Source organism: Artibeus jamaicensis, unplaced genomic scaffold (genome assembly GCF_021234435.1).
Source record: "Artibeus jamaicensis isolate MK-2021 breed Jamaican fruit bat unplaced genomic scaffold, CSHL_Jam_final contig_456, whole genome shotgun sequence".
NCBI classification, from domain to species: Eukaryota; Metazoa; Chordata; class Mammalia; order Chiroptera; family Phyllostomidae; genus Artibeus; species Artibeus jamaicensis.
The window spans coordinates 7,073,977-7,100,074 of NW_026521839.1; the positions used below are offsets into that span (position 1 = coordinate 7,073,977).

The window sequence follows — 26,098 nt, forward strand, 5'->3', positions numbered from 1 at the left end:
ACACAGTAAGCATTGCTAGTGGCGTGATCAAAAACTGGTGGCTAGAGAAAAAGGAGCTCCCAGAAGAGCTCTGGAGTTTCCAGCAGAAATGTAGCTCAACCATTCCCTCTTCCCTGAAGAAGAGCTTCGTTGGTACTCCTCTTTCCAGAGAGGAGAGCCTCAGCAGTCAGACCCCTGGACACTGTCCTATGACCTGGCATCCTGAGATAGGAATAGGGCTCAAGAAAAGCTGCTGTGAGAAGGCAGCATTTGAGCAGATACCGAAGGAAGTGAATTCAAATCTTAGACCCAGCTCTCTTCTTCCCCAGCAGCCTCAAGTTCTGGCTTCTTGCACTGGAAAGTGTTCATCTCATAGCAGTCCTGATCTCCCAGGTCTGGCAACTACTTCACTGCCCCAATACGCCTTCAGCTCTCCAGAGACAGGGGCTATGGTGGGCCCCATGTCTCAGGGTCTTGGAGGAAAGGGTTGCCTTGGATTAGGAGCCCTGGGATTCACTGGACCTTGGCTTCTGCTAAGGAGATGAAGACAGAAACCAACATTTATAAGGCACCTGCTACATGGGAGAGCAGTGTAAAGTTGTTGTTGTTGATTTAGTGTAAAATACACATAACAGCGCTGGCCAGTGTGGCTCAATCGGTTGGAGCATCGCCCCATAGCCCAAAAGGTTGCAGGTTCAATTCCCGGTCAGGGCACATACTCAGGTTGTGGGTTTGGTCCCCAGTTGGGCCGTGTATAAGAAGGCAACCAATCAATGCTTCTCTTTCACATCAGTGTTTCTCTCTCTTTATTCCCCCCTTCCTCTCTCTATAAAAGCAATGAAAAAATATCCTTGGGTGAGAATTAAAAAATTAAACATATACATAACCTAAAATTTACTATTTTACATGTATGGTTCTGTGGCATTAAGTACATTCACATTGTTGTGCAGCCACCACACCATCATCTCCAGAGGTCTTTCACTTTGCACAACTAAAACTCCGTACCCATTGAACACGAACTCCCCCAGTGGAGGGTCTTGCATATATAACCCTTATAATCTTTATTGTGAGACAGGAATCCCCATTTTACAAATGAGGACACTGAGAAACAGTCCAGGAAGGTAGTGCTGCCTTTTCTGAGGACAGACAGGCAGGAAGAGGATTTGAATCCCAGTCTGCCCATCCCAAAGCCTGTGCTCTCTCTAGTTCCTCAGCCGGAGCTACCCAAGGTTGAGGGCAGGGGTGTCAAACTCATTTTCACCAGGGGCCACATCAGCCTTACAGTTGCCTTCAAAGGGCCAAATGTAACTTTAGGACTGTATAAATGTAACTACTCCTTAACAGTTAAGTGAGAGTTCAGCCCTGCTGCTCGGTAGAAACAAGGTGCTGGGCTGAATAAAACAAGGTGAAGGGCCAGATTAGCCCTGCAGGCCTTGTGTTTGCCACCTGTGGTCTAGGGCCATTATGGAAATTGCACTGCTGAGTGATGTCACTGACAACTAGTGACTTCCCACATGATGTCACACACTAAACTATGGCTGGCAATGGGGAGGCTATTAGCCAGCATGGATTTGAGTTCTCAGGAAGGGTTTGCAAAACAACAGCATGATTAATCAGTCTTTTGACCACCTCACATCACATAATACATCCTTCTTTTAAATTGGTACCTCTCTTCAAAGTTGACTTTGTTCATTCTCAGAATCCCAAGATGGGGTTCTGTCTGCTGCATCGGATCGAAGCCTCCCTGAGGACAAACATCATGACTCATTTTCCTTTTGTCTCCCTTTCGGAACCTCCACTTGATATATTTTATTCTCTCTTGCTGAAATGGGCCTTCGAGCCAAGTACCTAGTAAAGAGAGCTGAGATTTCCTCCTTTACATTCATAAAAGGCCAGGACTGCTAGCTAACCTTCTTCAAAAGCCATTGGCAGCATGAGTGATGGGGAACAAGGAGGGCTCCTATGTCAGAAGGAAGATTAATGTGCCCCAGCTCTTGGGAGGACAATGTGACAGAAAGCCTAGGAGAAGGTAGCATTTTTCTTTGAAATGCTATGAGACAATAGAAATAAAATAGGTCTTCCCCCAACTCAAGGGTCTGGGGAAGAAGACTTATTTTTCAATGGTTAATCTATGCTCAGAGGAGTTATCCTAGGCCTCATTTGATCATTGACAGCAAATTAAATATTTATAAAATGTCTTCTGTCGTGGAACTTACAAGTTCATCAGGAAGAGACAATAATTAAACAATCCCACTCATGAATGTGTAAGTATAAACAATGATGAGCACAAGGAAGGGAAGAAACATGTTCTATGAGAGCATATACTGAAGAATCTGGCCTAGACTTGGGAGTAAGACTGTGTTAAAGATTTTGACCTTCATTGTGAGGGCAATGAGAAGTCACTGAAAGGTTTAAGCATGGTTTTGTCATGATCGGACAGCTGTTTTAAAAAGATCACTCAGCTACAATGAGGAGAATAGATTGTAGGAGGACTGTTGTGGTAATTCCAGCAAGAAATAATGGTGTCTTTGACTTCGGTAGTGGTAGTGGTGGTGAAGATAGAGAGAACTTATGGACTAAATAGATATTTAGGAGATAAAATTAACAGACTGGGTGACTGGTTGTATAAGGGAGGGAGTGCAAGTGTGGCAAGGGCAAGGATTCTGGATTGTGTAAATGGATGGAAGACAAGGGAGAAGACCACAAGTAAAGTCTTAGAGGTTACCCTTGAGGAGCCTGTGAGATATCCAAGTGCCACTGTTGAATTGGCAGTTGGATACCAGGTTTTAGAGCTCCAGGGGGAGGTCAGGACTTGAGATACCAAGTGTATGAGTCACTTGCTCAGGGGTAGTTTGAAGGCAGAAGCGTTCACCTAAGGAATGAGTAGGGAGCGGGAGGAAAAGAGGACCTAGGATCAAACCCTGAAGAACTCAAGCATGTCATTTAGGGCAGTGGCTCTCAAGGTGTGATCCACGGACCCCTGGGAGGTTCCCAAGACACTAAGAGCTAAAAGTATTTCATAATACTGTTAAGGCATTATTTACCTTCTTTCACTGTGTTCACATTTGCACTAATGGTGAAAAAGCAATGGTGGGTAAAATAGCTTGTACTTTAGCACAAATCAAAGCAGTGGCACTAAACTATACTAGCAGTTCTTACACTCCTCACTGCCACATATATACAGTAAAAAAACCTTTCACTTTCCATTAGAAATATCCTTGATGCAACAGTAAAAACCATTAAATCTCAACGCTTGAGGACATCTTTTTAATATCCTGTCTGATGAAAGAGAAAGTACACATAAAATACTTCTGCTGTATCCCAGGTACAATGGTGTCTCCAGGAAAAGCGCTGCTGCAATTGGAATTTCAAGCTGAACTAGCCTCTTCTTTCATGGAACATCATTTTTACTTGAAAGAACAACTGAAAGACAAACTAAGATTATTTAGATTGGAGTATTTGGCAGACAGTTTCCCCAAAATGAACAAAGTGAGCTTGTTACTTCAAGGAAAACAACGGAAAGCATTTGCTGCCAATGATAAAACGAAAGCTTTCAAGCAAAAATTAGAATTTGGAACACTTGTATCTGCCACCATGAACTTGATGTCTTCTCAATGCTTAAAGACTCCTCCAAAGAGATTGATAGTGATATAATGAATGTGATTTTAAAAATATAATCAAATGTATCAACGTTTGGAAGATCTGTGTAACTCACAGGAATCTATATTTTCCTAGTGACCAATGCATGATGTGACAAAATCTATTCAAAGTGCAAGATAAAACAATGGCTTTTAATGTAACAGAATAGGAATTGATTGATATGATTTGAGATTCCACATTGCAACTAACCTCTAAGAAATTACCATGTGTCAAGTTTTGGTGTGGTATCAAAGAAAAATATCTACAATGATGTGAAAGCTAAAATACCCCTCCCTCCCCCAAGTGTATGGAGGCCAAATTTTCTTCATATACTTCAACCAAAACACACACTGAAACTGATTGATGCATCCAAGAGAACAAGATGAGTCACCAGCAGCTTTACTGGAGTCATCCGAGAAAATGTGCCTAGGGTTCTCATTCTTGCTGCATCTACTTAAATTGGCATGGTCAGATCCAGAAATACGGCTTCAATATGTGCTGCCAGTGTTTCCATCAGTACACGAAGGATATAAGCTTCATTAAGTTGGATTAAGTGAATACCGTGAATGGGTCATTCAGGACATCTATCTTACTGCAGAAACGATGCTAGCTAGCTCTTTGTACATAAAATGAAACTTTTAAAATTTCAATAACAGTCCTGGCTGATGTGGCTCAGTAGATTGAGCACGAGCCTACAAACCAAAGGGTTGCCGGTTCTATTCCCAGTCAGGGCACATGCCTGGGTTGTGGGCCAGGTTCCCAGTAGGAGGTGCGTGAGAGGCAACCACACATTCATGTTTCTCTCCCTCTCTTTCTCCCTCCCTCCCCCTCTCTCTAAAAATTAATAAATAAAGTCTTTAAAAAAACTTCAACAACAACAAAACTGATTGAATGAAAAGTAGAAATGAGCCAGATAATAAAGATATTTTCAAAACTGCAAAACATGCCAATCTTATCATTAATTTTTTTTTTAGTTTGGAAAATAAAATTTTTCTCCCCAAAATGTGTTATTTTAACATGCAATGGTTTATTGTCATTTTTAAGTGGATTAATTAATACTATTTTAATTTCTCAGGGTTTTCATTTTATTTTGTTTTGTTTTTTAAAGGGAGAAATCAATTTGTTGTTCCACTTATTCATACATTCATTGGTTGATTCCTGTATGTGCCTTGATCCAGGATTGAACCTGTAACCCTGACATACCAGGACAATGTTGTAACCAACTGAACTACCAGGCCAGGGCTAATTTCTCAGTTTAAAATTTTAATACAGCAACTATCAATAGGTATAACACACATAAACAAAAGCTTTGGGAGGCCCCCAGTAATTTTTAAGAGTGTAAAGGAAGGAATCCTGTGACTAGAAAATTTGAGAAGTCCTGATTTATAAACTCTAATCCCCTCATTTTGGGGTCATTCTAACCATCTCCATGAACAAACAACTTGGAATAAAGTGTCTCTCCTAATTTGTAATATCTCTAGGGAAGAGGAAACATTATGACTCACATACATTCACAATGTTTTGGAGCTGCAGAGATGGAACCCCATCAGTTCCCAAAAGGTACTAGGAAAAGATCCCTAGCAGAAAGCCCCCACCTACCCTTTCTTTCTCTCCTCCCCCCAAAAGTAATGGTTCAGGTGAGTCAGTAAAACCCAACATCTTATTCCATTAGTGCCACCGCCTCTTCCCATCTGCACATCCTACCCTTGATTTTTCATTCTGAGGCTGGTCGAGGCAGTGCTGCAGGAAGGGAACAGGAAGGGGCAGATAGGGTCAGATGTGTTTCTGAAATGCCAGCACATTCTATTTGTTGGGTATTTTGCGTGCATTTCCTCTTGAGTTCACAGGCTCCTAACTCAGCAGAATTAAAATGGAATGAAGTAATTAGAGCAGCAGGCTGTGAGGATGTTCTGGGTCTGGCATACACAGAAAATGTGGAGCAGGAAGAGAAAGAGAGAAGAGAGCCTTAAAGCAAAGGGCTAGGCAAGAGACCCCATCCCAAGGACCAGATCCTTGGGAAAGCCCCCTAATCTCCCTAATCCCTGGGTCAGGAGCTCTCCCCTCAATTCTGCTTTCTAAGAATATCTTCCTGGCTCGGCCCCTCATAACTGGCCCTCTTTTCAGACACTCCTGACAGGTGTACCTTACCTCTACTCATACCAAGCCCATCATCGTCTCCTTTTAACAATATTCTTTGTGCCTTTGTACCTGCATTTATTGCACTGTACTGAATCATTGCTTACAGGTCTGACTTTCCCATAAGACCAGTGGCTCCCTAACCTTTGGATTTCAAGCATATGCCGCGTCCTGCTCAGTAAGCAACTGCCACCTCATAATAAGACTGTCTCCATTGGGTACCCATACTGTTTCCTAAATTAGTTTAAACCTGCAAACCCTAAGTTATAATGAAGCATCCCTGTTATAGTACAGTAGTCTGAGTTTAGGTGCTGACTAAGCAGTATGATTGCAGGGACTACTATTGGTGCGTGGGTTATTTGTGCAGGGGGACCATGGAAACCCTGAATGCCTGGCTAATTTTGATAAAAGCTGGTGACCACATTCCATCACCCCCATAAAAGTGAGGGCCAGAGGCATCCTGTTCCTGTTTCACCAGCTTTTCCTATTATACTTGCTAAATCTCTCCTTAGAATTGCTTACTTTCCTCTAACCAGATGAGTTAAACTCAGAACTCCTGGGCCTATGGGCTCCCAGAACATCAGCCATCCCTTCTATGTTATCAGGAGGAGGAGCCACTGCCCAGAGAGGAAATTTCCCCCACATCTGAGTCTAGGGACAGCGGGGGATGGCAAGTAGCACAAGAGCCTGTTTTTGTCTCAGCTGTCTCTGGTAAATCCATGTTCCCTGCCTAGGTCAACTCCTTTGGGTGAAAGGCCTTTGCTTAGTTCCACACTGGAGTGAGAAAATTAACCTTCCAGTAAATTTTCCTCACACACGTAATTTTTGACATATGACGTAAGATTGCTGATTTCTTTTTCATTTTGCTAAGTAAGTAAACTGAAAACAAAACAGAAAAAAAAATTCGTCTACTATCATCTTTTCCAAGTATGGACATACAAATATAACCTCACATTGAAGAGGAGAGGTTTTTATATTGACTATATTTAACTTTTTTTAAAGACTCCACTACATTGTCCTTGTTTTTTCATCATGGCAGTGAAATGGACCAGTGAATATTCTAGCATGGAGTTTGGAAAAAACTAAACCAGACTGTGAGCTCCTCTGAGTAAGGAATGGTTTTTATTCATTTGTGTTTTCCCAGGGCCTCAGAGCCTGGTTTATGATCATATATTTGTGGAAGAAAAGAAGAGTGGAAGAAGGAAAGAATTGTCCCCAGTTGAGGACCATGATAGGACATAGATGTGAAGCCCTATTGTAAATGGGACTCTGGAACAAATAAATATTCTTTGTCTCCACTCCACTCCATTCTGTGACCTTATAAAGCAAAAAGCTGATTATCTTACTCCCTTGTTTCACAACCTTCCATAGTTCCCCACAGCCTATGTAATAAAGTCCAACCCCCTTAGCAGTGTATACTAGTTCATCCACAACTGGTCTCTAATTACCCTCTCTAGTCCTCTTATCAGACACTGTCACAGAATGTCCCTAACCTCTACTCATACTAAACTTACCATCCTTCCTGTTCATCGTGCTTCTTTGTGCCTTTGTAATTCCTGTTCCCTCTACCTGGAATCTGTCTTTTCCCTCCTTCCAAACTGGCCAGCTCCCAAATGTCCTTTAAGATGATCCAGCTTATGTGCCTCTTTCCCTCCCTCTTTCATGTTAGCTGTTTGCTCCTCTGGGATCACATTACCTGTGTACTAGCAATCACGGACCTGGATTGTAACTATTTCTACGACTACGACTGTGCCTCTAGTAGGGCAGGGACCACAACTTCTTCCATTCTCACATCTCCAGTGTTTGGCACTGTTTGTGAATAAATGAATGAATGTAAAAACAAAACAGCTGAAAAAACAGCTAACCCTCCCTTTCATGCTGGGCAGTCCGGAGTTAGAGGCAACTGTGAATAAAAACAGTAAAGTCAGGTTTCTTTTCCTATAGGGTATGAAAGGTCATCAGAGATAATGCCAATCCTTGAAATTCTTGACCAAAACCTTAATGCATCCTCCATTACCTTTAGTGCCTGAGGCATTGCTGAAGCTGAGCAAAAAAAATTCAGGTATCATTTCTCACACAAACCCATTGAAGTTACCACTGCCAACTACACCAACAGGGGTCTTGGTGCTCAGTAAAGGAAAAGAGAGTTTGAACTGAGGGCTTCAAATTTACATTTTGGTTGACACTGAAATTGTAGCTGAAGAGAGAGTAGAGTCTGGGTGTGTTGATCACTCCCGCACACTCACCAAATTTAAAATGTGGAAAAACGCATTCCATCCATGAAACTATCCTTTCCTATAGTCTTTCTCTGCTTGTTCCTAGTTATTATTATAATTTTAATGAGTCACCACCCCCCATCAACTCCACATTAACTCGTCCTATGTCTTTTAGCCATGACATTTAAAAAGTGAGGACAAGATGTACTTCTTGACTCGTAGCTTTAACATAGTTAGGACACAGCTAAGACCCCTCTGACCCAGCCTATACTGTCTCTGACAGATTAGGTGATGTGACAGTTTCTAGGTTCTGGGAAACCACGGGTACCTGTGCCTGTCTACTACCAGGCACACTTTCGGAAGCACAGAATTTTAACTTCCTCTGGAGTCCTACAGCAATCTGGAGACAGCAGGGGAGCCAGCTTACCATCACCCCAGGGCAGAGAGGAACTAGAAAGACCAAGAGACCAAGTACACAGAGGTTAGGAAAGACCAAGTAGGAGAGGGAGAACAAAGATTCAGAGAGGAAAATTCCCAAAGGGAGTAGGGAAGGGCCAGAAACAAATATTACAAGAAAAGAGGAGAAAGAATGTAGAGGTAAATGATCACATAGGTAAAAACAATGAAGAGGGAACAGGCTGAAGGAGAAGGAGCTAATCCCATCAAAAGGTACATTAATTTCCTCATGAGTAGGGGAAGTCTCATATTTGTTTTATGCATCTCCCATATAAGACCCCAAAGTGTTTAATAACTACTTATTGATTTCAGTACTGATGATGGACTGACGCAGCTCCCAGCTCCTGGGCTCCACGGCATTATGGATGAGACGGACTACTGAGTCCTGTGGAGGAAAAGGGATGGCACGGCTTCTCTCTTCAGAGGAGAAAAAGCCTCAGGAAGCCTCAACCACCCTCTCAAGAGGAGAGTGCCTCAACCCTTGACAACCTTTTATTAGGTTCAATTTTCACTGGAGTAGAGGGTGTATACATAAAGCTCATCAACCACAGGCAGAAATGATTAAACAATAGATAACATTCAAAGAACTTCTGAGGGCTTATTCTGAGTCAGGGTCAGAGAGTTAAAGGGCCATAAAACTTTGGGGAACAAACTCACTTCCTGCTTGGACCCTTATCATTTAAATTGAGGTTAGCAAAGCAGGTTTCATAGGACTTCATGCATTCTTTCTTAGGCCTGATCACCCTAGGGAACCTGCCCTTTCCAGCACAGGGCCACACCCATCTCCAGCATTGTTTCAGACTTAAGGCATTGTTTTAGGTTTAAGTCAGGCAGGGGAAGTAAGGCAGCCAAGAGATTAGGAGACTCAGACAGAATGAGGACGCAAAGCTGAGAGGCTAGAGTCCATCACCCCCTTTTTCTATAGCCCTCCAAGTCCTTCCCTGAGAGCTCGTTCATGACCATGCCTGTCTTAGGTCATCCCTCTTTTGAAGAATCTTACCCATCATTGGCTAACCAGTCATCCACCCAGGGCCAAGCAGGGTGAAGAGAAAGGTGGCAGAGGTAGTGTCCCTACAAGGAAGATAAGCTTTGTCTCCTAAGTGGCTTATGGTCCCAAGGTCCTTTACTCAGCCTTAGCCACGAGAGATTGCAGCTTTTGAAACCAGGCAGGAGAGTTCCCAACAATGGACAGGCCTTCAACTGAATTTCTCTTTCCATTCCAGGTTTTCAATCATGTCTGTTAGAGGCAGGATTTTAGCCTCTGAAGACCTTGCATCAACAGGGTTTTCCATAGGGGCAAAACCACTGAGCCAATACTCTCCAAAGAGGGCTGCAGACTTTGGTTAACCTATCAAGCTGTGATATTTGCCCCCTTCTCCCAACTGCTAGTGAATAGCTCCCTTTGGCTGGATGCAGAAAAGATTCAAGCACAGAATCTGGATGAAGATGCCTAGTCTCTGTTGTACTCTCCCTGTATCCCCTTGCAGGGAATAAGTCTTCACAGAGAACTTCTCATTAATTTCAGCATATGGGCTGTTTTCCCATGCAAGGTCCCTGAGCCAGCCTCTCTCTCTCCCCTTCAGGTAGCCATTTACTGAACTGTCTGTCTCCCCTGCTCTCTGGGCTGGCTTCTTCTAAGGGAAGGTGTGAAGGCAGGATTGCTCCAAATATTCTCTACTCTACTAGGCTTCTTAATGGCTTGGTGAAGTTGTTGCCAGCTTCTCCCCATCTGGATCCCCCAACCAATTTATCCCTAGAGTCATCTTGGTAGAAATCCCAGCATTTCATAACCTTCTCTTTTTATAAATTCTTACTTGATGTCCCTTCAATTTTGTAGTTAAATCCAGTGGCTACAGTGAAATAGCTCATTAAAAAAAAAAATCCTCCAGTGACTAGATGACTAGTCCCCAACTTACAGCTTTCTCATAACCAAAATATCCTAGAGCCTTTGAGTTTTCAGTACAAACCCCAGTGGAATCTCTATGAGCTCCACCATTTATCTCTAGAAAAGCACTGAATACAGCAAGAGGCTAAGGGCACTCTGACATCTGCTTGTCAGCAGGCCAGAAATGATAACTTCAATTTCCTTCATTTCATTTGTTCCCAGGCTGCTCCCTCCCCACCTTCATAAGGCAGTGCTTATTTCAAAAAGTCAAAGTAAAAATGCTGTTTTCCAGTATTCATTGAGTGTATGCTTTCTCCCTGTCACAGATACCCTCATGCCCTCTCCTCCACCTCTTTTCCCTCACCCCTTCCAGAGGGAATTCAGGGTCATTACCTTTCCTCAAAGTCCTACACTATTCCTAGAACCTTCTGAAATTGTTATTAACTGGCTTGGTGATCACAGTGCTAAATACACAATTTATGATACACTCTATATTTGTTGATTTCCTCATGCCAATGTCCCAGGCTATACATCTATCAGAGATGACCCTACAAAAACCTGCTGTTCTAGAGAGAACTGAAAAATTTCAAGGGGAGTCCTGGCCAGTGTGGCTCAGTTGGTTGGAGCATTGTCCTGTAACCAAAAGGTTGTGTGTTCAATAGCCAGTCCAGGCATTTATGATCCCTGGTCAGGGTACATACTGGTATCAACCAACTGATATGTCTCTCCCTTCCTCTCTCTCTAAAAGTAATGAAATAATATCAGATTTAAAAAAAATAATAACCCAAGGGGTTTCATGGGCCATAACCTGGCTGGGTTTAACTTCCCAATCTGTAAAATGGGCTGACCCCAAATACCAAGGCACTGGTCCTACGGACTAGGTCTAGATTAGGAGCCAAGAATTCTTTAGGGACAGACCTTCTGTAGGCACCTGTATGGTTATTCCTCTTGCTGGCATGCTTTGATATCATTATGAAGTAAATATATAGGTACAAAATAGAGCATGTAGGGTAAAGCATGGGCTTTAGAGTAGAAACTTGAATATAAATTCTGCCCTGATACTTACTATGTACATTAACTTGGTTGAGTTACTTAACTTCTCTGTGCCTTAGTGGTAAAGTAATAGTACCTCCCTGGTTGGAAGGAATAAAAGAGAACACATATGTAAGGCATTTCATGCAGTGCCTGATATATGAGAGTACTCAACAAAGGTTAAAAGTTAATATGATCATATACGAATAGACATCAATAAGTCAGATAAACTGTTCAAACCCATTATAGGCTCTTACATAAAAAAATACAGCCTTACTATTTTTTAAAGTATCACTTGTAGGAGTTGTTTTAATAAATTGCTAGAAAGGAGTGATTTATAAGTACCATATTGTTGGAATGCAAATAGACACTTCAAAGGGGTGAAAAGTTATTTGTTTTCTTTTTTCTTAAAATTTAAAACAATTTTATTGATTTGAGAGAGAGAGAAAGAGACAAAGGGGGTTGGAGGGAAAGAGAAAAACATCAGTTTGTTGTTCCGCCCATTTATGCATCCATTGGTTGCTTCTTATATGTGCCGTGACCAGGGATCAAACTCACAACCTTGGCATATTGGGACAATATTCCAACCCAGTGAACTAGTCAGCCAGGGCTAACTTATTTTCTTGAGTGGAATAAACATTCCTTTTGCGTTCTTATTTGTTTACAAACTCAACTATTTTATAAACAAATAGTACCAAGATGAACTCCAACCCTTATTTAAATCAACTAATCACAAAACTGTATTCCTGAGCTTTGAACAAATGAGGTTTTATTCTATCAAAAAGGAGCCACTGCTCAAATGAAATGCCCTGATTTCAAAAGCACAAAGAGAAATGTCTATCTTGAAGTTTTCCTTTTAAACATATTTTTAATAAGATTTTATTTATATACTTTTAGAATGAGGGGAAGGGAGAGAGAGAAAGAGAAACATCAGTGTGTGAGAGGTACATCAACTGGTCGCCTCTCACATGCCCCTCAACTGGGGACCTGACCAGCATGTGCCCTGACTGGGAATCAAACTAGAGACTCTCCTGGTTTGTAACTCTCCTTTGGTTTGCAGGCTGGCAAACCAACCAGCCAGGACCCTTTTAAACATTTTTATTCTAGTTTTGTAAAATATTGCATAAAGGCCAACCTACTGTACAAATACAGTTGATTTTCAATTATTCATGGGTGTGCTATCAAAGCCAGATCTCTAACCAACCTTGCGTTTGCTTCTTTCTGTTCTATCTGCCCTTTATCTTTAAAGCCCCCAAACATATACACACACTCATATATGTACAACATACCCTCTTACAGATGTACACACTCACATACATTAACTCTATTTCACACATATGCAGAGAGACACTCACACCTCACTTTGCCCAAAGCAAGCAAAGCCCAGAGCTGTCTATTCTGGTGGTTACAGAAAATGTTGGTCCCTAGGAAAAGCATCTTAGTTTCTTCTCTGCCCTCACTGCAGGCCTCCCTTTCCTGAATATCATGCAGGGCAGGGAGGGAAGGGAAGGAAATCGTGGTATGTGTCCCCCAGCCCTGCAGTGCAGGCTGTGAGAGACAGAAGGCTCCTGTTCCCTGTGTGCTGGCATCTCTCTTGCCATTTTACTGAAACTTCGGGGTGTTTTTCTCTCTGCAGCACCCACGCTCCCTCCCTTTCTGCCAAAGCTCCTTGTGACAGAATGAGAAGCTGGTGGGTTGGAGGGAGTGGAATGTAGCTAGGTAGCTTGAGGGTGGCGTTACAGCTCCCCCTCCAGGGGCAGGGAGGGTGGGGGAGATAAAGCTACACACAAATCCTAGAAGCTCCCCCTAGTGTTGAACCTCATACATGTCCAGAGCATCTGTATACACACAGAGTTGTGCACTACCCCCACCCCTACAGGCACACACACACCACGACTGGAGCTCAGCAGGCACTGCCATCCATTCAGTAACACTCGGACGGGAAATTCCACATCACATTGGCACAGATCTGTTCAGAGCAACACATGGCCCAGGTCCCTCTCCTCTGATCCTTCTCCTTTCTGATGGGCTAGAGAATGCTGCTGGGTGGTTGATATATTTGTGGTATAAGAGAATGGCAAGTCTTAAGTGAATGACCTAGTCTGTTATCATGTGGTACTTCAAACAGAGGGACCACCAGTGGCAGGGCCAGCAGACTACTGAACCCTCTCCTCAGTAGTCTCTACCCAGAGCACCCATGGGCTCTCACCCAGGACTCCAGAAGCACACCCTGGAAAATACAGACCCAAGTTCTGGTTAAGGGGCAGAGAAAGTCTGGGCTACAGCCCAGGCTTAGCTGATATCCTAGGCTTCTCTGAGGGAGAGACCATCTACGTTATGGAAGGAAAAAGGATCCAATGATCTCTCAAAGCTCCAGAAGACACAGCCAATAAAAGTCACTTTATCCATCTGAATACCAGGCTAAAATATAGAGGTCCAAACATTGCCAGGCTAGATCCTGATCAGGAAAGTCAAAAGAGGTTCTTGACTACATGAGATGAGGCTTTATGAGCTCAGCTGCAGGTAGCCAGCCTAAGATGGATACAATCCTTCTCCTTCCTAGCCACTGCTGGGCAAATACACTGCCTTCCCACCTCCCTAATTCCTTCTCTTTTTTAGGCATCTATGCTATTCCTTGAACTTTATGCACATTATTTCAATTTAAATAACTCCACGTGTGTTACTGTAGAGAAAGTTGAGAAAACTTGAGGTTCAGGGGCTTTACATGAGTTGATCAAAATAATATGGCTACTTGCTCTGGCTGGTATGACTCAGTGGATTGAATGCTGGCCTGTGAACCAAATGGTCACTGGTCTGTTTTCCAGTCAGGGCACAGGCCCGGCTTGTGGACCAGGTCTCCAGTGGGCCTCACGCACGAGAGACAACTGCACATGGATTTTTTCTCTCCCTCTTTTTCTCCCCCTCTTCTCCTCTCTACAAATAAATAAATATTTAAAGGAAAAAAGATAACATGGTTACCAAGTGAATAAGCTAGTATTCATGCCCCTGCCTAGGTGATTCCAAAACCCTTGCCCTTTCCACTGTTTCTCAAGAGCACTCCATTGGGAACCCTCCCATCTGCTTCAGAGTAAGTGTGAGACTGTGTCTGGTGGTGAAGGAGTTAGAAGAGGAGGAACCTTCCTGTTGATGTTCTCCCAAGGGATAAAAAAATAGTGCAGCCTGAGTCTCCTAACATTCTGCTCAACCTCCAACCATTGCAGGTTGAGTGCGGCTCCTTGGAGCAGAGCCCTACCCTGAGCAGACAGTGCCCAGTGACATGGTAGGGGGGGCTGTCCACAGCTGTTTTGCCTTTAGGACCCCACACTTTCTTCACCAGTGCACTACATGGCTGCAAAAAGCCCAGCCCTGCACATGCAGAGAATGTGTTGATTCAGAAACTGTTCAAAAATCAGTCAACACATGGCAATGCAGGCTGTTTGTTCAGGGTACGTACTGCCTAAGTTGTAATGTGCCAAACTCCCTCCTTCCCCTTCCCCTAACCCCTCCCCCTCCCGGGTCCTGGCTGTTACCCATGTCATTCTGGCAATGAGCTCTGCTCCCTCATTTCCTCAAGGGTGACTGTTTGCAAAGCTAAACTTGCTAACTGAGCAGCTTCCTCAGGTGTGTGTATGTTTTGCTTCTTCCTACATTCAAAAGTGGTGAATCCATTGGTTTCTCTACTTTCTGGAACTCATCCTAGCAGGACAGGTTTTGGTTTCAGTTTTGAATCTGCTTTCAGGAAGCAGATATCAGCAGCTACTCCCTGAGGCTAGAACTATGGGTGAGACTTTCTGGAGAATGACACAATTAAAGATTACAGTAGTCCCATCTTATCCATGGGGGATATGTTCCAAGATTCCCAGTAGATGCCTGAAACCCCGAATAGTACTAAATATATAAAAAGCGTATATGTTTTCTCCTATATATATATATATATATATATATATATATATATATATATACCTATAATAAAGTTTAACTTATTAAATTGGGCACAGTAAAAGATTAACAACAACAATAATAAAACAATTATAACATTATACTATAATGAAAGTTATGTGAATATGGTCTCCCTGATAACTGATCTGATAGCCAAGATGGCTACTAAGTGGCTAAGGGGTTGGGTGAGAAGCCACTGAATATAGAACATGGATATGCTAGCAAAGGGATAATTCGTGTCCTGGGTGGGATGGAGCTGGACAGTGTGAGATTTCATCACCCCACTCAGAATGACACACAATTTAAAACTTATGAATTATTTATCTCTGGAACCACAGCTAAAACTGTGGAAAGCAAAACCATGGAAAGGTGGGATTACTGTAATCCTCCTGGAGGGACTGCCATCAAAAGTTTATTTGACCTTATCTCCTTCCAAACAGGGTTGCCCTTTCCTTTGGTCCATACAAGCATAATTCATGCAAACAGTCATTTAACAAGTATTTATTGGGCATGTATAAGTCAGAAACTGTTCCAGGTGCAGGTATATGGTGGAAACAAGACAGAAAAGCACCCCACTTTCATGAAGCTTGCATTCTAGTGGGGGAAGGCAGATAAGAAACTAGTAAGCAAACAATTATTGCCAAATGAATACCAAATAAGATGGTATGATAGAGCAGTGGTCAGCAAACTATGGTCCATGGGGCAAATTTGCCCACTGCCAGTTATGTAAACAAAATTTATAAAGTAAATAAGGAATGCTAAGCGGGGGGCTACTTTCTCTTTTTATTTGTATTTTTAAATTAATTTTTTGCATAGGTAACATATTCTATGAGTCTAAATTAAAAGAAAAAATAGAAAAGGACATACAGAGAAGTCCCTTTCCCAGCTCTATTTCCCAGCTATCCAGATTCCCTCCCTGTAAGCAATACATGTTAATTTCCTGTGCAACCATCCAGAGAAATTTATTCATATAAAAAGCAGATACATGTGTATAGTCTATATTCCCGCCCACCCCCTCACCCCCCCACTGCCAGGAAGCTACTTTAAATTGGGAGATTCAGGCTAAGATTCAAATGATATGAAAGTGCCAGCCAGGCAAACACTCTGAGCAGCAGCTTCCAGGTTGTGAGAACAAACGCCCTATAGCAAGATACGGCAGGTCCTAAGATGAGAAAGGAGGTTCATTTGCTTGGAGAACAAAGAGTCAGAGGGCAGTAATTTGAGACAAATTGAAGAGAAATTAGGAAGCAGGAAGTCTCCTCTTCAAGGCTCCATAGCATCCATATATCCCTGCTCCTGAGTCTCCACGCTGGAGAGAAAAAAGTCATTCCTGATATCTAATTCTAGTCTTCTTTACTATCCTCTTGAATCCTAAAGAGGGGCCACTCAGTCTTCTAATACTAGATTTCATCTGTATATGCTGTATATATTTGCATGAACGTGGAGAAAGGTATGGAACAGGACAAGAGGATGGAAGGGGAAGTGTGTGTGTGTCGTAGTGGGGAGGATAACAGGATTAGCATTTCCAGAGGCAGGTCCAGCAATAAGAATTTTCCATCTATGCCCTAGCTGGAGTGGCTCAGGGGATTGAGCGCTGGCCTGCGACCCAGAGGGTCGCCAGTTCAATTCCCAGTCAGGGCACATACCTGGGTTGCAGCTCAGGTCCCCAGTGGTGGTGGGGGGGGGGCGCACAAAAAGCAACCACATACTGATATTTCTCTCTCCCTCTTTCTCCCTTCCTTCCCCTCTGTCTAAAATAAATAAATAAAATCTTTTAAAAAATTCTCAATCTACAAGCTTAGTTAAAGGCTTTGTGAAGAAAAATGACTATCAACCTGAATGGATCAGATAGATTCTTTCCTGGTAGCCAGGGCAGAGAGCAATAAGTAACTCTCCTTTTTTTTTTTTATTAGTTTATTTATTAATTTATAGAGAGGGGAAGGGAGGGAGAGAAACACTGATGTTAGAGAGAAACATCAATTGGTTGTCTTCCATGCACTCCCCAACTGGGGAACTAATCTGCAACCCAGACATGTGCTCTGAGGAACCAGCAATCTTTCTCTTTGCAAGATAACACCCAACCAAGCCACACCAGCCAGGGCACAATAACTAACTCTTCACCCAGGGCTTTGCTTAGTAAAATGTGGGAAATTCTCAATTTATACAATAGCTATGTGGCCAGAAAATTTCAATCTCAAGATATCCAGATCACCTACAATGTGTTCAGTATCTTGGAAAAGGCAAGTGAAGTAGACCACCCCAAAGGAGTTTTACTTCAGCTGAGGAGAGAGCAGTTGAGCTTGTGAAATAATGGTCGATTTAGCTAGAAGGTGAAAAGCAGTTTAGAGAGGTTAGGAACAAACATGAGCAAGAGCTGTCAGAGGAGTTCCCATGGGAAGGTAAATTGTGAGCAGAGTCTTAAAGGACAGAGGAGATCTCAATAAAAGCAATATTTTTATTAAAAGAAGACACTGTGAATAAAGTGTCAGCAATTAACTAATAATAGGCAGCAGCTGCTTCTTATTCTTTTTCTTCTTATTATTGCTACTTGCAGTTTACAAAACACTATCTCTTAAATTACCCCATTTGATATTTATAATAATAATAATCCTGTGATTGGGCAGGGAGGGTGTTACTGTTCCATTTTACAGGTAAAGAGAAGGAGGCTCGGGATAATTAAATACACTGCTCTAGTCACAGAGCAGAAACTGAAACCCAGTTGCTTCGAATCCGCATAGTGCAGGCTTCTCTCTCTGCGGGAAAAGCAGCAGGCAATTCAAGCAGGCAGAACAGCAGGAACCAGAGAAAGAAGCAGGGAGCCTTGGTAAACCCAATTACATGTCAGGTGCACCAGGAGCTCTCTCCCTCCCTCTCTCTCTCTCTCTCTCTCAACCTACACACTCTGCTTTCTTCCCTAGACAGGGCCCATATTCCCAGATTACAATTCATAAATCAGAAAAAGGAAAAACTTATTGGTGGACAACCTCAGCAGAGTAGGAAAACTGTGACTAAGAAAAACTCACCATTTCTACAATCTCATTAGCACTGCAGACCTACACACACACACAGAGCATCGAACCTGCAGGTTGTCAGTGGTAAGTTACTGAGCCTGAGGCCTGAAGTAAATTAGGCTGTGTCTCAGAAAAACAAGGTTATGTTACTCATATTAAGTATTTGGGTGGATTAAAATGCCATCTGTTTTTTTTTTAGTCCTTTCTTTTCTCCAGATCCTGCCGAATGTCTGGCAGGGCTATCTTCCACACCTTTCACTTAGATCCACCTGAGCACATTGACTCTGTCCTGTCACTTCCCAGAGGGAACTAACTGTCTATCAGAGTCCTGGGACAAGGGGCTTCAGTGATTGCCTTTAGAACGAGTCTGCCTTCTGGGGTTGCCCCTGGCAACCAAGCTGCTCCAGTGGTTGCATCTCTTAAATGAGACTTGGGAGCTGGTGGAGGTACAAGATGCAGTGAGCATGTCAGTCATTGTTCCCCTTTCTTCGTCCCAGCCCCACACTCCACTCTCCTGATGGGTACCCATGCTTTCCCCTCACCTGTCTTCCCTAAGTCAACAGAATCAGCCTGAGATTCCCTGTGAGAATTCTTCCTGACACAGGGAGAACCCTTCCGGTTTTCCCTGCACTAATGATCTGGGTACCAACACATCCTCAGCCAGGCCCCAGCACACCGCATGCCTTTTGACCCATTAAGTGTCAACATCCCTTTCTCCAGGAAGTCTACCCTGAATGCCCTCTGCTGTGCCCTAGGCAGGGATAGGCAGGTGCATGCCCATGAAGCCCTGAGCATCATATATTCTAGTACATGGCACCCTGCATGTATTTGTCTGTTTTTATGAGCTCCTTCAGGTTAAGGACTGTGCCTTACTCTAGCACAGGATCTAGCACACAGGTGGCACAAAATAAATGCTTGTTGAATGGGATAAGTGAATAAATGAGAACACAAGATGTTGACAGGAGGAAATGAGGATCAGGGGTGGGAGGTCAGTTTTCAAGCATTAGGTGGAAAAATTAGCACACACAGAGCACAGAGGGGCTCCAGAATGATTCAGCTTCATCTAGAATGTAGGATGTGTGGAGTAGGAGAGGTAGGCTGGGGCCAACCAGGACAATCTTGAAAGCTGAATAAATACTTTTGGAACAGGAAAGTGACAAGCTTGAAGCAGCATTTTAGGAAGACTAATCTGGCCAGGTGTGTAGGATAGATTGTAGCAGAGAGCCTGCTGGAAGGTAAACTAGTCAGTAGGCTGTTTTGACAGTCCAGACTTGACATGTAAAGGTCTAGACAAGAACAGTGACAGGGGAAAATTTAAACAAGAAATAAACCACCCAACTCTGTTGGATGGCTTCTTCATACAGCCTAGGAATGTCAGCCGCTGTCTCACCTTGGTTAATTAGTATCTTCTTGTTGTCATCTGAGCTGACGGGCAACTGAACACTTTTTTGCTCTCTGCCCAAAACTTAGCTGCCATCCTAAATGCAGCTATTACTTCAAGTGGACTGAGTGGTAATGGGGTGAAGAGTAAGTCTAGAACAGCATTTCCCAAACCAGTCTTCCTGAAACAGCAGTCCATAGTATGTCAGTAACCATCTAGCAAAGAGAATGAGCTCTGTGCTCAGATAATTTTAGGAAACCAGATTCAACAAAGGACAAATCAATTTCTTTACTGTATTATCTCAAGGGTGCCCTATACCCCCTAGTGTTTATCAACCTTATGTGGCAATGGAGACTTTTTCACACCACACCTATTCCGAGCCTCTAAAGGAGAGCTCACAAAACAGCTGGAAGACTCTGGAAACAAATTTGTTTGTCTTGACTCCTGCAGGATGCATCTGGACTACGTATGTAGATCATGAGGCCCCCACACCCACCAGCTGTGCTTAGAGGAATAGCTTCCTACAGCCCTACCTCTGAAGCTGTATAGAAGCTGCTTATAAGCTCTTGCTTTAAAGCCAGTTTGGTGACTGGATTCATATGCCAGGTTGGTGGTGCACTACAAATCCATGGAGACAGAGGCTCCTGTGCTCAGGACCCTTCCCGACCTCGTCCTATGTACCTCTTCATCTATTAATTTTTATCCTTTATAGTATCTTTTATAACAGACCAGTAAATGTAGGTAAAGCCAGTGTACCTGGATTCAAATCCTACCTCTCCCACTTAATAGCTTTCTAGCCTCTCTGTGCTTCAGTTTCCTTAGCTACACATTGGGGAAAACATTAGAACCAACCTTGGTGGGGTTGTTTGGACAATCATATTCATGAGATGAACAGTGAACAGCACTGAACACTATGCCTGGTGCATAGTAATACCTTAATAACTGTGAGCTATTCTTTTTACATTATGCAGCCAAGTATTCTGCGGTAGGAGTCCAAGCACTCCAACCAGATCTCTGGAGCTGAGACAACCCGGTGAGGCCTGGTATGAAAAGGTAAGGGGGTCAGATGCTCTCTGTACAGAATTAGGAATGGAACATGCCTATAAATTTGACGTTCCCACACATCCCCCTCCCTACCGCAGGGGTAATAATTTGCAAAAACAACTCACAGAACTGAGGAGACACTTTACCTACATTTACTGGTATGTTATAAAAGATACTATAAAGGATAAAAATTAATAGTCAGATGAAGAGGTACATAGGACGAGGTCGGGAAGGGTCCTGAGCACAGGAGCCTCTGTCTCCATGGACTTGTAGTGCACCACCAACCTGGCATATGAATCCAGTCACCAAACTGGAAGCTCTCTGAACTTTGTCATTTAGGGACTTTTGTGGGGGTTTCATCACGCAGGCAATCTCCAGCCCCTTTCCCCTCCTCAGAAGCTGGAAAGAATGGGGCTGAAAGTTTTAGGCTTCCAATCTAGGCTTAGTCTTTCTGGTGACCAGCCCCTCATCCTGAAGCTATCTAGGGTCCCATCGAGAGTTGCCTCATTAGAACAAAAGAGGCTTCTATCACTCTGGAAATTCCAAGGAATTTAGGAGCTCTGTGTCTGAAATAAAAGATGCTACTGTTACCCCTACCACTCAGAAACTTACAAGGGTTTGAGGAGCTCTTTGTGAGAAACTGGGGAAAATAATCAAATATGTGTTTCCTGTTACATCACAGGTACCGACTCAATGGGTGTTTATGGACTGTTACTGTATGAGTAAGAAAACCATGTCACATCTTCTGTGACTACAGAGGACACCATTTCACCACATCTTTTACTGTCCCTTCATCCCTCCTTGCCCTCACCACATGCACACCTTTCCAGGTGCCTACCTTGAACCCAACAGCTTTTACACCTTCCAAGCTGAGGCCTTTTGTCTTTATCAGACATAATAAAGGAATGGGGAAATAATTCCTTCCACTAATATGGCATTTTACAAAGTGCTTATTACCTGATTTTGATAAAGGTCCTCTGTGGGAGGTATTATCTATCATCCCCATATTACAGATGAAAAACTAAAGTTTAAAGAACTCAAGTAATAACTCAAGGTTACACCACTACCTGGGGTAGAATCAGGACCAGAACCCCAGCACTTGTTGCCTCTAAGGCAGGGGCCTGTTGACCGTGTCCTCCGATCTGGCCTCCACCCCAATCCAGGTTGCAGGGTCAGGTCCGTATACTTGGGAATTACAGTTCTGACCTAGAATTTGTTTCTGGGCACTTCATACTTAGTTTTGCGTGTTTGTGGGTAGGCAGCACCCTAAATACCTAACCTTACCTCTGGAAGTGACCTTTTGGAAGAGGTGAGCTGGCAAGGACATTCAAGGAGGCTAAGAGCAAAGTCTTGGGTCAGCCTAAGAATGGGCAGCTGCTGTGCCCATTCTTGTCACCCACTCTCCTCTGGGGAAATCTCTAGCAGTTGCAATATGGTTGGGTTCAATATTCTGCCCTGACAGCAGCTAAAATGCTGGAGTGAATAGATGTTAAGACTGAAAATCATTCAGTGGAAAGAAACATGATTTCTTGTTATTATCCCTTGTGTTCTCTAGGTACCAGCGACTCAGGAAGTCTTAGTCACCACGGTTATCTTAAGAGTTTTTTGAGTCTCTCATTACCGTGGTGAGAGCCATCTCACCCTCTCTAGCCTCCAGAGAGGGCCTGAACCTAAGCACCCTCAAGCAGAAGATGGGTGTCTGCTTCTTTTGTTTTCCTCTTTGGAGCCGTCCCTCTTCTCCTCCTGCAGCGGGAACCAGTTTCTTCTCACTCATGAACCAGCCTCTGAATCCTGGGACTCACTTTACCTCTCCATTCCCCTCTCTTCTCCTCATCCACCAGCACTCTCACAGAAGCTCTCAGAGAGTGGCCCCAGCCCCCGCCCCACGTTTTTATATTCTGGATTCCAGAATGTACAATTTCTTCATTACAAGGGGGGAAAGATACATCCCTCCTCATCCTCCCTATCCTGTGGGGATCAGAAGGCAGGTGATTTGAACCCTCATTCTCCCCTATCCAAACTGCTACCCTTTCCAGCTCTACTACAGCTGTCCACACTCACAATGGCACACAGACTGAGTCACATAAATTCCTCCAAGAGGGAATGGAGGAAAGTTCCAAGCTTTTTAGTTTCTCCCAACATATACACTCACTCATCTCTCTCTCCCCTGCTTCCTCTTTTTCTCCCTTTCCCGCTCCTTTCCCTTTCTCTCCCTGCCTCCATCTAAGAAGACATTAATGGAGTTGTCCATTAAATGCAGCAGCTTACCAGAGTGTTAGGCTGACTGGGCAGAGGCCTGAACTCATTTATTCCAAACTATAGCTCCTATCACATATCTCGGGTTTTTATCTTTTCATTTCCACATTGTGTCTCAGTCAGGTCACTAAACACCAACTCCCAGTCTAAGAGCCCACATGCCTCCCTTGAGCATACACTGATGCTTGCTAGTCCACCAGCCACAGAAGCAGTGCAGAGACATGCAAGGGAGGATGGCGGAATGGAGTATACAGCTCCCAAAGGTCAGCCATGTCCAAGAAAATGTTGCTTTAAAAAACCTGATTTTGAAAGCTTTCTCTGACATTTGTCTATAATTGTGACAATTTACTACAATGTCGCAAAGTCTAAAAGCCACTTTCAAGAGGAACACTGCCGGTTTTCTAAAGACTCTGGACCTGAGACAGCATCTGGACTGTCATTGTTATCTGGTACCTGCCCTGTCCTCCACTGTGAGTTATTAGAAGGTCATATGCTTATAGCAGCAAATAACTTGAATCATAGTATGGGAAAATCCTAGAGTATCAACTGTGCATATTCTGGCAAAATGTGGGAACACAACTTGGTCAGAATGAATCTCTGGCATAGTGCAGAAGTCTGCTTTGAGCTCTTGGTTATTCCTGCTTCTCCCAGCTTTCTCTTTGACCTGTGATTCTCGGAGAAGCCGTTCCACAAATATTAACTGAGTGCCACCACTATGTGCCAGGCTGCTCCTTCTGGCACAGTCCTTGGCTTAATGGCAAGATGGCCTCCTCCTTATGGTTCTCTAACGCCCTAAGCTGGTTCTCTGGACACTATGACCACAGGCTCCTCAAATGAGATGGACTGATTATATCCTTTCTTGAGCTAAGATTGCCTTTATTCACACCTGAGTCTAGAAAGCACCATTCCCATTGACTGCTGAACCTCAAATTTGTGTTTCATAAGCACTTTCATTTGAATGAGTGAGATGTAGTCTACAGTCAAGAAGAGAGAAGACAATGCATGCTGTAACGGACATACGTTCTTCCCCAAGCATCATTTCCTTAGCAGATCAGTCATTCTCATTCCCTAGCTATTCTAAGACCACATGGTTCTAGCCCTGGCTGATGTGACTCAGTGGATTGAGTGCCAGCCTAGAAACTAAAGGGTCGCTGGTTTGATTCCCAATCAGGGTACATACCTGGGTTTGCAGGCCAGGTCCCCAGTGCGGGGTGTGAGAGGCAATAACACACCGATGTTTCTCACCCTCTCTTTCTCCTTCCCTTCCCTTCTTTAAAAAATAAATAAATAAAATCTTAAAAAAAAAGAACATGTGGTTCTAGACATGCAAGATCCTGCCCAACTTCAGGGTTAAGGACATGACCCAGGCCTAGCCCATCAGATTACTCCACACCTCTGAGCATAGTAGCTGGTTCAGAGATGGACATATGACTCAAATCACACCAGTCTTCTCTGGGCTTTTGTTAGAGCTATTGGAAAAGATATATACAAGGTCCAATACAGATAATGCCTTTTTATTACAAAATCATAAGTATCCTGTAACATAATAATATCACACTCAAGCACACCATGCAATGTTTTAGGTAAAATATTCAAATGAAAACTATAAATTATTGCACCCATATTACCTTACCAATCACCCTCAAGCAGGCCTTACTTCTGTTGGACCCTGTATATGCTCTCTCCCTCTGTATTGGTAAAGTCTAAGGATGGCACTGGTTTCAGGCTACTGGTGGCCATTTGGTTGCCATGTATGGAGTGCCTGTCTAATAATGAAGCAATAGAGCAGCAAGCAAAGCCAGTGGTAGAAACAGTCTATACCTTGTGCATCACTTGCACTCATGGATTGAGTCTTCCTAAAAAAAAAGTATATTTTTTGTTAGAAATGTGTTTTTTTTTTTTTGAGGTGAGTAGTTTTTTTTTAATTGTATTGATTATGCCACTACAGTTGTTCTATTTCCCCCCTTCAATATCCTCCACCCTGCACACCCCTCCCCCAACATTCCCCCCTTTAGTTTATGACCACATGTCTCAAGTTCTTTAGATTCTATATTTCCCATACTATTCTTGCCCTCCCCCATCTATTTTCTATCTACGGTCTATGCTACTTATTTTCTGTACCTTCTCCCCCCTTCTCCTCCTCCCACTCCCCTGCTGCTAACCCTTCATGTGATCTTCATTTCTATGGTTCACTCCTGATCTAGCTGTCCTCTTAGTTTGCTTTTGTTTTAGGTGTGGTTCTTAATAACTGTGAGTTTGCTGTCCTTTCACTGTTCATCTTTTTAATCTTCTTTTTCTTAGGTAAGTCCCTTTAACATTTCATATGATAAGGGCTTGGTGATGATGAACTCCTGGAATTTGATCTTATCTGAGAAGCACTTTATCTGTCCTTCCATTCTAAATGAAAGCTTTGCTGGATAGAGCAATCTTGGTTGTAGGTCTTTGGATTTCATGACTTGGAATACTTCTTTCCAGCCCCTTCTTGCCTGGAAGGTCTCTTTTGAGAAATCTGCTGACAGTCTGATGGGAACTCCTTTGTAGGTGACTGTCCCCTTATCTCTTGCTGCTTCTAGGATTTTCCCCTTCATTTTAATCTTGGCTAATGTAATGATGATGTGCCTTAGTGTGTTCCTTCTTGGGTCTCTTCTTTGGGACTCTCTGAGCTTCCTGGATTTCCTGGAAGTCTATTTCCTTTGCCAGAATGGGGAAGTTCCCCTTTATTATTCGTTCAAATAAGGTTTCCACTTGTGGCTGTTCCTCTTCCCCTTCTGGTGCCCCTATAATTCAGATGTTGGAACATTTAAAGATGTCCTGGAGGTTCCTTAACCTCTCCTGATTTTTTTTGAGTTCTTGTTTCTTCATATTTTTCTGTTTGGTCATTTCTTTCTTCCTTCTGGTCCGCTCCCTTGATCTGAATCCCAGTTTCCTTTCCATCACTATTGCTTTCCTGTGCATCTTCCTTCATTTCAATTAGTTTAGCCTTCATATGTTCCTCTAATTTGTGGCTAAAATCAACCAGTTCTGTGAGCATCTTGATCACCAGTGTTTTGAACTATGCCTCTGATAGGCTGGCAATTTCTTGTTCACTTAGACTTATGGGCTCTGGGGCTCTGAGTTCTTCTTG

The 26,098-nt window shown here is 43.1% G+C and overlaps 1 pseudogene; it reads left to right on the forward strand.

Annotated features, from left to right (window-relative positions):
• Positions 1-4,000: 4,000 nt before the first annotated feature.
• On the forward strand, positions 4,001-4,171 carry LOC119050984 (40S ribosomal protein S29-like; annotated as a pseudogene).
• Positions 4,172-26,098: the final 21,927 nt, after the last annotated feature.